Source organism: Taudactylus pleione, unplaced genomic scaffold (assembly GCF_031769625.1).
Source record: "Taudactylus pleione unplaced genomic scaffold, aTauple2 ptg000100l, whole genome shotgun sequence".
Taxonomy (NCBI): Eukaryota; Metazoa; Chordata; class Amphibia; order Anura; family Myobatrachidae; genus Taudactylus; species Taudactylus pleione.
In genome coordinates this window covers 1,192,889-1,205,755 of record NW_028284502.1, presented here as the reverse complement: position 1 = coordinate 1,205,755, position 12,867 = coordinate 1,192,889, and the positions used below count along the sequence as shown (strand labels likewise).

Sequence of the window (12,867 nt, the reverse complement as noted above, 5' to 3'; positions counted from 1 at the left end):
GGACGGAAGACCACATGGTCGCCTTGCACAATTGTTCAGCAGAAGTGCCATGTCGAACCGCCCACAAGGGTCCCACAGACCGAGTAGAATGAGCTGTAACCCTGTTTGGAACAGGAAGATCAACTTGCATGTAAGCTTGAGAGATTGTCATGCAGAGCCATCGAGCCAGAGTCTGTTTGTTAGCTGGCCAGCCTCGATTGTGAAAGCCATACAACACAAAAAGATAATTTGATTTCCTCAAGGAATTTGTATGATCCACGTAGATCCAAAGAGCACAAATCACATCCAAAAACGCTTCACCTGCAGAAAGATCTGAGGACTGGAAAGCTGGAACTACAATCTCTTCAGTCAAATAGAACCAGGATACCACTTTAGGGAGGTACCCAGCTCTGGTACGGAGGACAGCTCTGTCCAGATGAAAGATCAAAAATGGGGAGTGACAGGAGAGCACTGCTGAATCAGATACCCTGCAGGCAGAGGAGATAGCGAGGAAAAAGAGTCTTCGCTGTCAGCCACTTGGGGTCTACTGAGTCCAGAGGTTCAAATGGAGGAGCCTGTAGAGCCCAGAGAACCAAGGACAAATCCCACGGAGCCACCGGAGGGACAAAAGGAGTTGAATGCAGAGAATACCCTGCAAAAATGTTCTAACATCAGGCAGGGGAGCAATCCTTCGCTGGAACCAGATTGACAGAGCAGAAACCTGAACTCTTAAGTGAGGCCAGGTGAAGACCAAGGCCTAATTCAGCCTGGAAACAGGCAAGCACCCGGGAGACCCTAAAAGCTCTTAAGAGGGAAGACTCAAGAGCCACGCCGTCAAAGACAGATGAGGTTGGTCCGGGTGCAGGCAAGGGCCCTGCGTCAATAGGTCCTGCCATAGAGAAAGTGGAAAGGGAGTGTCCATGGAGAGACTCCGTAGGTCGGTGAACCAATGTCGCCTGGGCCAGGCTGGGGCTATTCGTATCACTGTACCACCTTCTTGCTTGAAATTTCGAAGTACCCTCAGGAAAAGGGAGATCAGAGGAAAGAGGTATGCGAGATTGAAGTCCCATCTCACTGCCAGAGCGTCCATGAAGGCAGCTGAAGGGTTTCTGGTCCTGGACCTGGGAACCTTGTGGTTGTGACAGGAGGCCATGGAGGTCTACATCTGGCAGGCCCCATTTGTCCACCAAAAGTTGAAAGACATCCGGGTGCAGAGCCCACTCTTCGGCGTGTATGTCCTGATGGCTTAGGAAGTCCGCTTCCCAGTTGAGGACTTGAGGAACGAACACTGCCGAGATTACCAGGAGATGACATTCGGCCCAGACCAGAATGCTTACCACTTCTCGCATGGCTGCCCGACTTCGCGTGCCTCTCTGATGGTTGAGGTATGCTACCGCAGATGCGTTGTCGGACTGGATCTGGACCGGCATGCCCCGGAGAAGGTCTTGCGCCTGAGAGAGTCCTCTGTACACTGCTTGAAGCTCCAGAATGTATATGGGCAGATGACTTTCCTGAGTTGTCCACCTTCCCTGAAAGGTAAAGTATGATGACCAATTACCGCGCCCCATCCGAGAAGGCTGGCATCTGTCGTGAGAAGTTCCCAGTCTGGCGTCCAGAAGGGGCGACCTTTGTCCAGATGGGACGTCTGTAGCCACCATGAGAGGGAAAGGCGAACCTCCGGAGAGAGGAGGATCATCTGGGACCGGATCAGATGATACTGTCCATTCCACCAGGAGAGAATCAGTTGTTGAAGGGGCCTGGAGTGGAACTGGGCTTATTCCACCATATAGAAGGTGACACCATGGACCCCAGGACATGCATTGCAGAGTGATTGGATGCCATCCGATTGTGGAGCAAGCTGTTCACACGCTAGTGTAGTGCCAAAATCTTGTCTGCTGGCAGAAAGATCCTCTGTATGCGGGAATCTAGGAGTGCCCCCAGATGTATCATCCGCTGTGTTGGAGATGGGGAGGACTTTTTCCAATTGATGATCCAGCTGCGTATTTGCAGACAGTCCATGGTCAGCTGGAAATGGCATTGTATCACAACCGGTGAATGTGCCAAGATTAATTGGTCATCTAGGTATGGCAGGATTCTGACTCCCTAGCGTCTGAGGTGTGCTGCCATCACCGCCATTATTTTGGTAAAGACCCGAGGGGCCGTTGACAGACCAAAGGACAGCGCCCGAAACTGGTAATGTTGCTGCAGAACAGCAAACTGTAGAAACTGCTGGTGGATTGGAATAATAGGTACATGCAGGTATGCATCCTGAATGTCCAGAGAAGCCATGAAATGCCCAGGCTGCAATGCCAGGACAAAATGTGGAACTTGGGCACTTTTTTGAGGGGTTTGAGATTCAGAATAGGCCGATGAGACCCATTCGACTTCTGAATCAAAAAGAGAATGGAATAAAGACCAGTTCCTCTCTGAGCTGAAGGAACTGGTATTACCACACCTGAACTCAGCAGGGAGTGAATGGTCTCCTGGAGGGCCAAGGCCTTAATAAGGGTGATGGGGGACTGGTACAAAAAATTGCTGGAGAGGACGCCTCAGGAAAGTGAGTGCGTACCCCTGAGAGATCACTTCTCAAACTCAGGTGTCTGTTGTTGTTTGACGCCAAGAGGCAGAAAATTTAAGAAGTCAGCCTCCCATCCTGGGATCACCCAGGAGGAGGCCCGCCCCATCAGATGGAGGGTTTGTTGTCCGACTTGGAAGCCGGATGCCTGGCAGCCCAAGACTGCTTGGCTCGCGGCTTAGTGGTCTTGTGCGAACCAGACTGCCTGGGAAAGAATGGTAATCTTGCGAAAGGACTGAGAAGAGGACAGCCTAGGCTTAGGGGCAGCTGCTGATGGCAAAAAGGCAGATTTTGAGGCTGCCACAGTAGCCACAATCTTGTCCAATTCTGCACCGAACAGATTGTCTGCAAAGAAGGGTAAAATTTCGAATGCCTTCTTGGATCCCATTTCCGCTTTCCAAGACCGTAGCCAAAGGACCTGGCGTGCGACTACCGAGTTCGCAGATGCCTTAGAGGCAAGGAGTCCAGTATCAAACGCAGCTTCTCCCTAATAAGAGGCCACTTCCTGAATATGGGAGATGTAGGCCAGTTGTTCCCTGGTAGCGTCTGATGGCAGGCTCTTTTTCAGTGCCCCTGCCCATCCTTCGATAGCCTTAGCCACCCAGGCCGCAGCCATAGCTGGCCTAGTGATAGTGCCAGAAAGAGAGTAGACTGGCTTGAGACAAGTTTCTAGCTTTCTATCCGTGGCCTCAAGGGAGGATGCAGACGGTAAAGGCAGCGTTGAGCTTCTGACTAACCAAGCCACATGAGAATCAACAGTGGTAGGAGTTTCCCACTTAGCACTCTCCTTAGTAGGGAGAGGTTAAAAAGATACTAGTCTTTTTGGGACAAGGAACCGCTTGCCAGGAGTACCCCTAGCCTCTCCCATGAGCTCAGTGAGCTGTTCTGATTGAGAGAATTCAGCCTTAACCAGCTTCTAATGTTTAAACATCTGGGTTTTAGGTTTAGGGGCCGGTTCAACAGCCTCTATATTCAGGATTGATTTAACCACCTTCACTAAAGCAGGAACATCCACTGTTGATTGACATTGCTCCTCACTCGAGTGTGACTCAAAGAGAGAACCGTGTGCATCATATGCCTCATTAGATGATGCATCAGAGGGCCTGATTCAGAGCCGGACGCTATTTGCGCTTGCTCGTTCAGAAAAAGGGGCCGGCTATTTAAATTGAAACATGCGCTCGCTATTTTGTAAAGACACCCCTTTGCCGTTCGCATCATACGTCATCTCCGCTATTTATTAGATTAATCGAGTACATCGAAAGGCGTCTGAACTGCTCACAGTGCTTGTGGTTGGATTTTCCTACCGCAATCATGCGAACAGTTCAGGCTAAGAGACAACCAAGTGACGTGGCCGATGACGCTGCTTTGTTAATTATGCACACCCTTAAAACGCCCGTTTTCACCGTTTGGCACGCCTGCGTTCGGATCTCCACTCCCCGTTTTCAAGCACCTTCCCCTGTTACCACCCACAAACGCCTCATCCTGTCACTGAAATTAGCAGGCACTCGCTATTTTGCGAACACACGATTTCCGACCGCACTGACTGGTTGGCGCATGCGCATTACGACCCATACGCATGCGCAGATGTGCGAACATCGCTTGGAGCGAACGAGCGGCCGCTTGCGAGCAGCTCTGAATCAGGCCCAGAATCCGAAAGCTGGGTGGACTGAGAGGATGGTACAGTCCACCTATGTGCTTTGGTGGGTAATGGTCTGTCCCCCTGTAACCTTTTCTGAGAGGCGGCAGACGGTTGAGCCATATTCTGAACTGAGTGGGCATAAACATTCATCCAAGGAGGATGCATAGGGGGTACCGACATAGTAGGCTGTAATAGCTGTGGGTACCCCATGGTAGGAGGCAGCATGGGAGTTGATAAATGATCCACTAGCTGCGTCATAACCTGGGATAAGGTGGCTCCTATACAGGGGCTGGTAAGGTGGACTGGTGAGCAGATTTATAACAATTAGTACATAGACCATCTTGTATGAAATTCTGAGAGGGCAAGCCCACAAAACAGGATCGCTTTCTTGGCTGGGGGAGGGACTGCCAGGGGAAAGCCTACCTCCCCACTGCCGCATCAACCGCCGGGTGCCGCTGGCCTCTACCTGGTCACAGACGCCGGTTTTTAACCTCCCCGGTGGTCTAGAGGGGGAGCTTATGAACCAGTCACCCCACTACAGCGTATTTCGGCGGATCTCCACTGCCAGAAGGACTGCACAGCACGCGATTCTCCGCAAGCGGGGAATCACCTTACCTGTTCTTCTCCATTTGCCCAGCTGCAGCACTGGTTCCCCAGTGGAGCGGCTAGCAAAACCCCGCCAGCGCCTGTTGAAATCACCAGACCACTTACAGGTGTTGCGGTGCCGGTGGAGGTAATTGGAGCAGCGGCAGAAGCATCCATCAGGGCGCCTTGCTGCTTGCTCAGATAAACAAAAAAATAAAATAGCTAATAAAATTAAAAGCTTGGGACTGCTAAAGCAGTCTCCCTGTTATAAAAAGGTGCAACTGATCTTGTCCAGCACCAAACGAAAAACTGCCTGCCTGTGGCTGGGGCCAGGGTATATGTGGAGGAGGCCCGGAGCATCTTGGGAGCTAAAGCTTTAACTGTTTGGTGTCCTGATCATTCCAACCACACACACCCCATGGTATCCCTGTGGATCCCTTATGGACCCTGAAGAAGAGCATGTTAGTCAAATATGTTCCACATAGCATTGACGCTTTAAGATTTTTGAAAGCTGACGCATGTTTGATAAGCAGCTGGACACGTGTACGCAGCTTGGCATACTCTCAGAAAACACAGCTAATACAACTTAAACATTAGCAAATTAAATGAACAGTATACACACTCCCCTCCTCCAGTGAAGGGTTTCGGATGTAATGAGGTTATCCCTCCAGGGCTTCAAACATCTTCATACCATATTTATAGAGTGCCATCCTTTACCTGGGCAGCCATCCAGGTTGAAGTGCCCATGATATTTCAGGACTTTGACAGACACATACAGGCTATTAAGGGCTGATCATGCTGTTGTGAATGCATTTTTGCCGGCTTGTAGTGCTCCTGTCCGGGAGAAGTCCGGAGAAGAGATGCAGCTGACCGCTCTGACATCATTAGGCCCCGCCCCCACACCGACAAAATTCATCGATTCATGGTATGTGGAGAAGGGGCGGGGTTAAAATTATGTGTGTCATGTTATTTAAGCTCCGCCACCTACATACGAATCTTCCTGGTAATTATCGCCCCATCCTGTGCACTTCACTAAGAAGTGGGGGGGATGTGGGAGAGCCATCCACTCTACCGGGGGTAGACTACCTAAAATTTTATGAGTCTCCTGAAGCTTTCGGTAGTGCAGTTACTTTGGGGGGTGCGAAGGCTGCAGACAGCACCAGGCTACACCATCCGAGGAAACGACTCCCTCTATTAGTATCACCAAGCAGCGGTGATGGATGATGCGAGTATAAAATGGGAATCAGAGAGGAGAGAGAGCAGGGGATATGTAAGGGGAGAACTGTGGAGGAGAAGGAGGAGGAGGAGGATCAGTGCTGGAGAGTGCGAATGAAGTAGCAAAGTGTAGGGGAAGGCACAGGAAATCTAAAGAGAAGTCATCTCCCCAGTTTGCTAATAGAGCATTGACAAAGAAAAGAGCAGATAAGTGCTACTGATACAGGGAGAGGCACAAGAGTGCCAAGTGACAGAGTGCTGGGAAGGGTTTTGACTTGCCGGTAGTGTTGGACATTTGTGTGGAAAATACAATAAAAGCCAGGACAATTGTATTAATAGGTAATGAATATACAAAATATCTGCAGTGCAGTTAGTTAAACTTGGTAAGTGACTCCCAGGTGAAATATGTAATTGCCCATCCTGCTATAGGGTAACCATACTAAGTTTCACTCTAAAGCACTACACGTGCGTGTTGTTGGGGGCAGAGGGGGGGATGTTGGCTATACTATGACCACGTATATGCAGAAAAATGACACCAAAGCCGCACACATATGCAGCACAGTGACACCAGCATCCCATATATATGCAACACAGTGACACCAGCATCCGCACATATATAAAGCACAATGACACCAGCATCCGCACATATATGCAGCACAGTGACACCAGCATCCCAGATATATGCAGCACAGTGACACCAGCATCACAGATTTATAGAGCACAGTGACACCAGCATCCGAACATATATGCAGCACAGTGACACCAGCATCCCAGATATATGCAGCACAGTGACACCAGCATCCCAGATATATGCAGCACAGTGACACCAGCATCCACACATATATGCAGCACAGTGACACCAGCATCCGCACATATATGCAGCACAGTGACAACAGCATCCGCACATATATGCAGCACAGTGACAACAGCATCCGCACATATATGCAGCACAGTGACAACAGCATCCGCACATATATGCAGCAGTGACACCAGCATCCGCACATATATGCAGCACAGTGACACCAGCATCCCCGATATATGCAGCATAGTGACACCAACATCCACACATATATGCAGCACAGTGACACCAGTATCCGCACATATATGCAGCACAGTGACACCAGCATCCCAGATATATGCAGCACAGTGACACCAGCATCCCAGATATATGCAGCACAGTGACACCAGCATCCCAGATATATGCAGCACAGTGACACCAGCATCCCAGATATATGCAGCAGAGTAACACCAGAATTCCAGATATAAGCAGTACAAGGACACCAGAATCCCAGACACAGAATCATGGCAGCTGTAATCCCAATGGTGAGTATTAAGGTTAGGGTTAGGCTGTTGGAGGGGAGTGTTAGGATTAGGTTGCAGAAAGGTGGGTTAAGGGTATGGTTACAATACTTACCACTTATGTTCCGGGATTACCAGCATCACCACTTATGTGCCGGGATTCGGACATTGGGCCTGATTCAGAGCCGGACGCTATTTGCGCTCGCTCGTTCAGAAAAAAGGGGTGGCTATTCAAATGAACCGTTCGCTCTTTGCGGTCTGTTCACGCCTCTAGGTCTGAACGAGCGTACAAAACATGCGGTCGTTTTTTGGAAAACTACGCCCCCTGGCCGCTCGCATCCTACGTCATATCCGCTATTTATTAGATTAATCGAGTACATCGACCAGCGTATGAACTGCTCGCTATTCTTGTGGTTGGTTTTTCCTACCGCAACCTTGCGAGCAGTTCTGACTATAAAATAACCCAGTGACGTGGTCAATGACGCTGCTGTATTAATTATGCACACCCTTAAAACGCCCGTTTTGACCTTTAAGCATGCCTGCGTTCTGATCTCCACTCCCAGTTTTCAAGCACCTTCCCCTGTTACCACCCACATACGCCTCCTCCTGTCACTCAAAATAGCAGGCATTCGCTATTTAGCGAACAAATGATTTTCGGCCGCACTGACTGGTTCGCGCATGCGTATTACGATCCGTACGCATGCGCAGTTGTGCAAACATCACTCGGAACGAATGAGCGGCCGCCTACGAGCGGGCCTGAATCAGGCCCTTTATCAGCGCCGGGATCTCATACCCAACACTCCCAGATATAAGCAGTACAATGACATCAAAAGCCCACATACAGGCAGTACAGTAATGAAAACAGAAGCCCACATACAGGCAGTACAGTACAATGACAGCAGAAGCCCACATACAGGCAGTACAGTACAATGACAGCAGAAGCCCACATACAGGCAATACAGTACAATGACAGCAGAAGCCCATATACAGGCAGTACAGTACAATGACAGCAGAAGCCCACGTACAGGCAATACAGTACAATGACAGCAGAAGCCCACATACAGGCAGTACAGTACAATGACAGCAGAAGCCCACATACAGGCAGTACAGTAATGACAACAGAAGCCCACATACAGGCAATACAGTACAAAGACACCAGAAGCCCACATACAGGCAATACAGTACAATGACACCAGAAGCCCACATACAGGCAGTACAGTACAATGACACCAGAAACCCACATACAGGCAGTACAGAAAAATGACAGCAGAAGCCCACATACAGGCAGTACAGTACAATGACAGCAGATGCCCACATACAGGCAGTACAGTACAATGACAGCAGAAGCCCACATACAGGCAGTACAGTACAATGACAGCAGAAGCCCACATACAGGCAGTACAGTACAATGACAGCAGAAGCCCACATACAGGCAATACAGTACAATGACAGCAGAAGCCCACATACAGGCAGTACAGTACAATGACAGCAGAAGCCCACATACAGGCAGTACAGTACAATGACAGCAGAAGCCCACATACAGGCAGTACAGTAATGACAGCAGAAGCCCACATACAGGGAATACAGTACAATGACACCAGAAGCCCACATACAGGCAATACAGTACAATGACAGCAGAAGCCCACATACAGGCAGTACAGTAATGACAGCAGAAGCCCACATACAGGCAATACAGTACAATGACACCAGAAGCCCACATACAGGCAATACAGTACAATGACACCAGAAGCCCACATACAGGCAATACAGTACAATGACACCAGAAGCCCACATACAGGCAGTACAGTACAATGACAGCAGAAGCCCACATACAGGCAGTACAGTACAATGACAGCAGAAGCCCACATACAGGCAGTACAGTACAATGACAGCAGAAGCCCACATACAGGCAGTACAGTACAATGACAGCAGAAGCCCACATACAGGCAGTACAGTACAATGACAGCAGAAGCCCACATACAGGCAGTACAGTACAATGACACCAGAAACCCACATACAGGCAGTACAGTACAATGACAGCAGAAGCCCACATACAGGCAGTACAGTACAATGACAGCAGAAGCCCACATACAGGCAGTACAGTACAATGACAGCAGAAGCCCACATACAGGCAGTACAGTACAATGACAGCAGAAGCCCACATACAGGCAGTACAGTACAATGACAGCAGAAGCCCACATACAGGCAGTACAGTAATGACAGCAGAAGCCCACATACAGGCAGTACAGTACAATGACAGCAGAAGCCCACATACAGGCAGTACAGTAATGACAGCAGAAGCCCACATACAAGCAATACAATAATACCAGAGGTCCAAATATAAGCAGTACTGTGACATCAGAAAGCCCAGATATAAGCAGTACAATGACACCAGAACAACACATTTAAGCAAACACAAAGCACAGGAATAGTACAAAACCTGATAAAAAGAATATGGATAAAGAACGGTGTAAAAATACACATTGTGGGCCAGCTTCCAGTCCACAGCCACATGTACAGACAAGTGTTACATTGTAGTGATGGGGAGTCAGGATGTAGGAATGTTATGTAAACACATTCTATCATCACTGTTACATGTTGCATCTGTTATCTAACGATCACTGTTGTTAGACTTAGCTGATCCAGCAGGGTACCCACTTATTATAATGATACAATGCATTGCATATATACACATTTAATATAGGACTACTCAGTACAAACCAGTCACCATCTCCGTTCTGCTAGTCATTACTGTACTCATATACACATATCTATATATCTCTCTATACATACACACATCTCTCTCTCCACATATACTGTATTATCTGGTTTTACTAAAACCCCTGATTTGTCCCCAAAGAGTTGCTACGCCCAACTATTACGAAACTTTCTACATGAAGATGTGCTAAGAAATCTGCCTGTAACCTGTGTCAGGAAGTATCAGAAGAACCATACCTACTTCCCCAGCATTACTCCACACAGCTCGCTTGAAGATCCCAGAGCAGCCTTTAGAGGAAAGAGATCTAGGAAGTGCTAAGGTTTCCTCCTGGATCGCACGCCTGCAGCATGTACACTGTCCTACACAAGTCGCTCAGGCTCAGTTGCTCTCACTTCCTAGTTGCTCTCAGGCTGCTGCTGCCGCATCTTTAACAAAAAAAAGTTGATCTTCCTGTAAAAGGAATTTCAGGCTAATGCTGATCGCACAAGATGTGTGTGAGCACTGATACAGGAAACATGTCCATTAACACAAAGGGAGCTCATCGTGCTGCTGGCAGCCATTAAAGTTATTGTAACCTGAGACTTCTTGTTTAAAAAAAAAACAAAAACACCTCCCTGACTCCTTCACTTCTCTGCTTTGTTAACCCTTGAATCCCTAAGCTTCAGCCGAAGAACTGGGCATGCACCACCGTGCGAGAACACGTCAGGCTTACAGGCTCATGCATTACACTACTTATTATGTTGTATTCATTCCAATCCTCTCTGAGCTTTATTGACAAGTTATTGTTTTGTTTTGTTTTTGTTTCGAATTTCTGGAGTTAAGTACATACCATTATTTGGAAATTACAATTTTTCACTTTGACTATGCTGAAATAAGACATCAATATTAATCTGGGGATTAAAGTGCATCTGTCTCTTTTGTGAAACTTTGGGAACATGTCTATATTCAGTTACAAAATGTCAGGACCCCCTTATGATTCATCAATAGATTACTCAGTCCAATAATTACAAGTCATTTTGGGGGTTAAAAAATGTGGGACAAGCATATGGGGGTGCTGTATGGATGGGACAAGTGTTTTTTTGAGATTGCAGGTGGGAGCTAAGGCCCCCATACATCTCTGATGTGTGGGGGGAATGTATGGGATCCTGGATTGGGACAATTCCCCGATCCCCGGACATCCACCATGACAATTATTCAGAGTGTATTTGTGTTGTGAGCAGCCCCAATGATGTCACTCATACCCCTTTCAGACTAGCAGCAAAATCCCAGGTTATTGCAGGTTTAATTCGGGTTGCTGTGAGGTGTGAGAGGGGCAAGGGTTGGATTCAGTGGTGTAACTAGGGTATTTGGAGCCAAGGGCAAATTTGAAAAGGGAGCCCCCCTCCCCGATGGGCGTGGTCACTTAAAAAAGGGGCGTGTCAACATGACACACCCCTTTATTTTCAAACTGAGCATTCCTATCCATATGCACCTTAACCCCAGTAGTACCCCTTATACAGTACCCCCAGTATGCAGTTGTGGTCCCTCTCATGCAGGCCCATAGTAGTGCCCCTTATACAGTATCCCCAGTAGTGGTCCCTCTTATACAGCCCCCAATTAGTTCCCCTTACTCAGTACCCCCAGTAGTGGCCCCCCAAATGCAGTGCCCCACGTAGTGTTCCCCCTTATGCAGTGCCCCCAGTAGCAGTCCCCACAATGCAGTGTGCCCAGTAGCGGTATCCCCTTATGCAGTGCCCTTTATATGGTGCCCCCAGTAGTAGTCCCCCCCCTATGCAGTGCCCTTTTATATAGTGCCCCCAGCAGTAGTCCCCTTATGCAGGCACCCTGTAGTGATCCCCCCTATCTAGTGCCCCCTGTAGTGGTCCCCGCAGTGCCCCTAGCAGTAAGCCCCTTATATAGTGCCCCCAGCAGTAGTCCCCCCCTCCCATGCAGTGCCCCCAGTAGTGGTCCCCCTGATGCAGGCTCCCAGTAGTGACCCCCCCAATCCAGTGGTCCCTGTAGTGGCCCTTCCTATTATTGCCCCCAGTAGTGGTCCCCCGAGTGCAGTGCCTCTAGTAATAGGCCCCTTTTAGAATGCCCCCAGTGGTAGTTCACCCCCCAAGTAGTAGTCCCCAGTAGAGTAGCCCCCCCACAGTAGAGGTGCTCCCAATGGCGCCCCCAGTAGAGATCCCCCCAGTAGTAGTCACCCCCCTCCCCCGTTGTGCAGATAGGTTAAAAAATAAATAAATATATATATAAATATACTTACCGGATTCCACGCTGCTCCTGCTCCTGTCCGCGATGCTGCTCCCGCCCGCCAGTCCGCCTGGGCTGGCGCGCTCAGCATTATGGGACAGATGTCATGACGTCAGTCCCATTACCCACTGCAGGACGTCCGGCTCTTGCAGTGGGTGCTGCAGCAGTCAATGAGAGTCTATCTGACTCTCATTGGCTGCTGTTTAACACACGCATCGCCGCCAGCCCTGGCGGCGATGCGTGTATTATGCACAGCCTGAGCCCACCTCCTAGCGCTATTGGGCAAGCGCTCAGGGGGAGGGAACGGGCTCAGGCGTGCAGCACAGGACCGGCGCTGGAAGCCTAGCGCCGGTCCTGTGCAAATGTGTAGCGCTGACCGCACTCATTGCGGTCGGCGCTACACTGGCTAACTAGGGCGGGCGGGCCGGTACCGTGGCCGGCGGCGCCCCCCCGCGCCGCCGGTCCAACGGCGCCCAGGTCACGAACCCCGCTCGCCCTGCCCTAGTTACGCCACTGGTTGGATTCCTGGGTTGAATGACTTGCAAGGTTTAACACGGGAATGGCCTATGTAATCCTGCAGTGTAAACCAGGGGCGTCTTAAGAGAGGAGGGGGCCCGTGTG

At 49.5% G+C, this 12,867-nt stretch overlaps 1 protein-coding gene across 2 annotated transcripts in view; it reads right to left on the bottom strand.

The window, feature by feature from the left end:
- The window catches only part of KCNQ1 (potassium voltage-gated channel subfamily Q member 1), a 160,574-nt gene extending 150,010 nt beyond the window's left edge, over positions 1–10,564 (bottom strand). The window contains exon 1 of one of the 2 annotated variants that reach the window (XM_088470401.1): positions 10,248–10,564. The gene's annotated coding sequence lies outside the window, so the exon portion shown is untranslated. The remainder of the gene's footprint in view (positions 1–10,247) is intronic. The other variant, XM_088470403.1, reaches the window with a different exon arrangement.
- Positions 10,565–12,867: the final 2,303 nt, after the last annotated feature.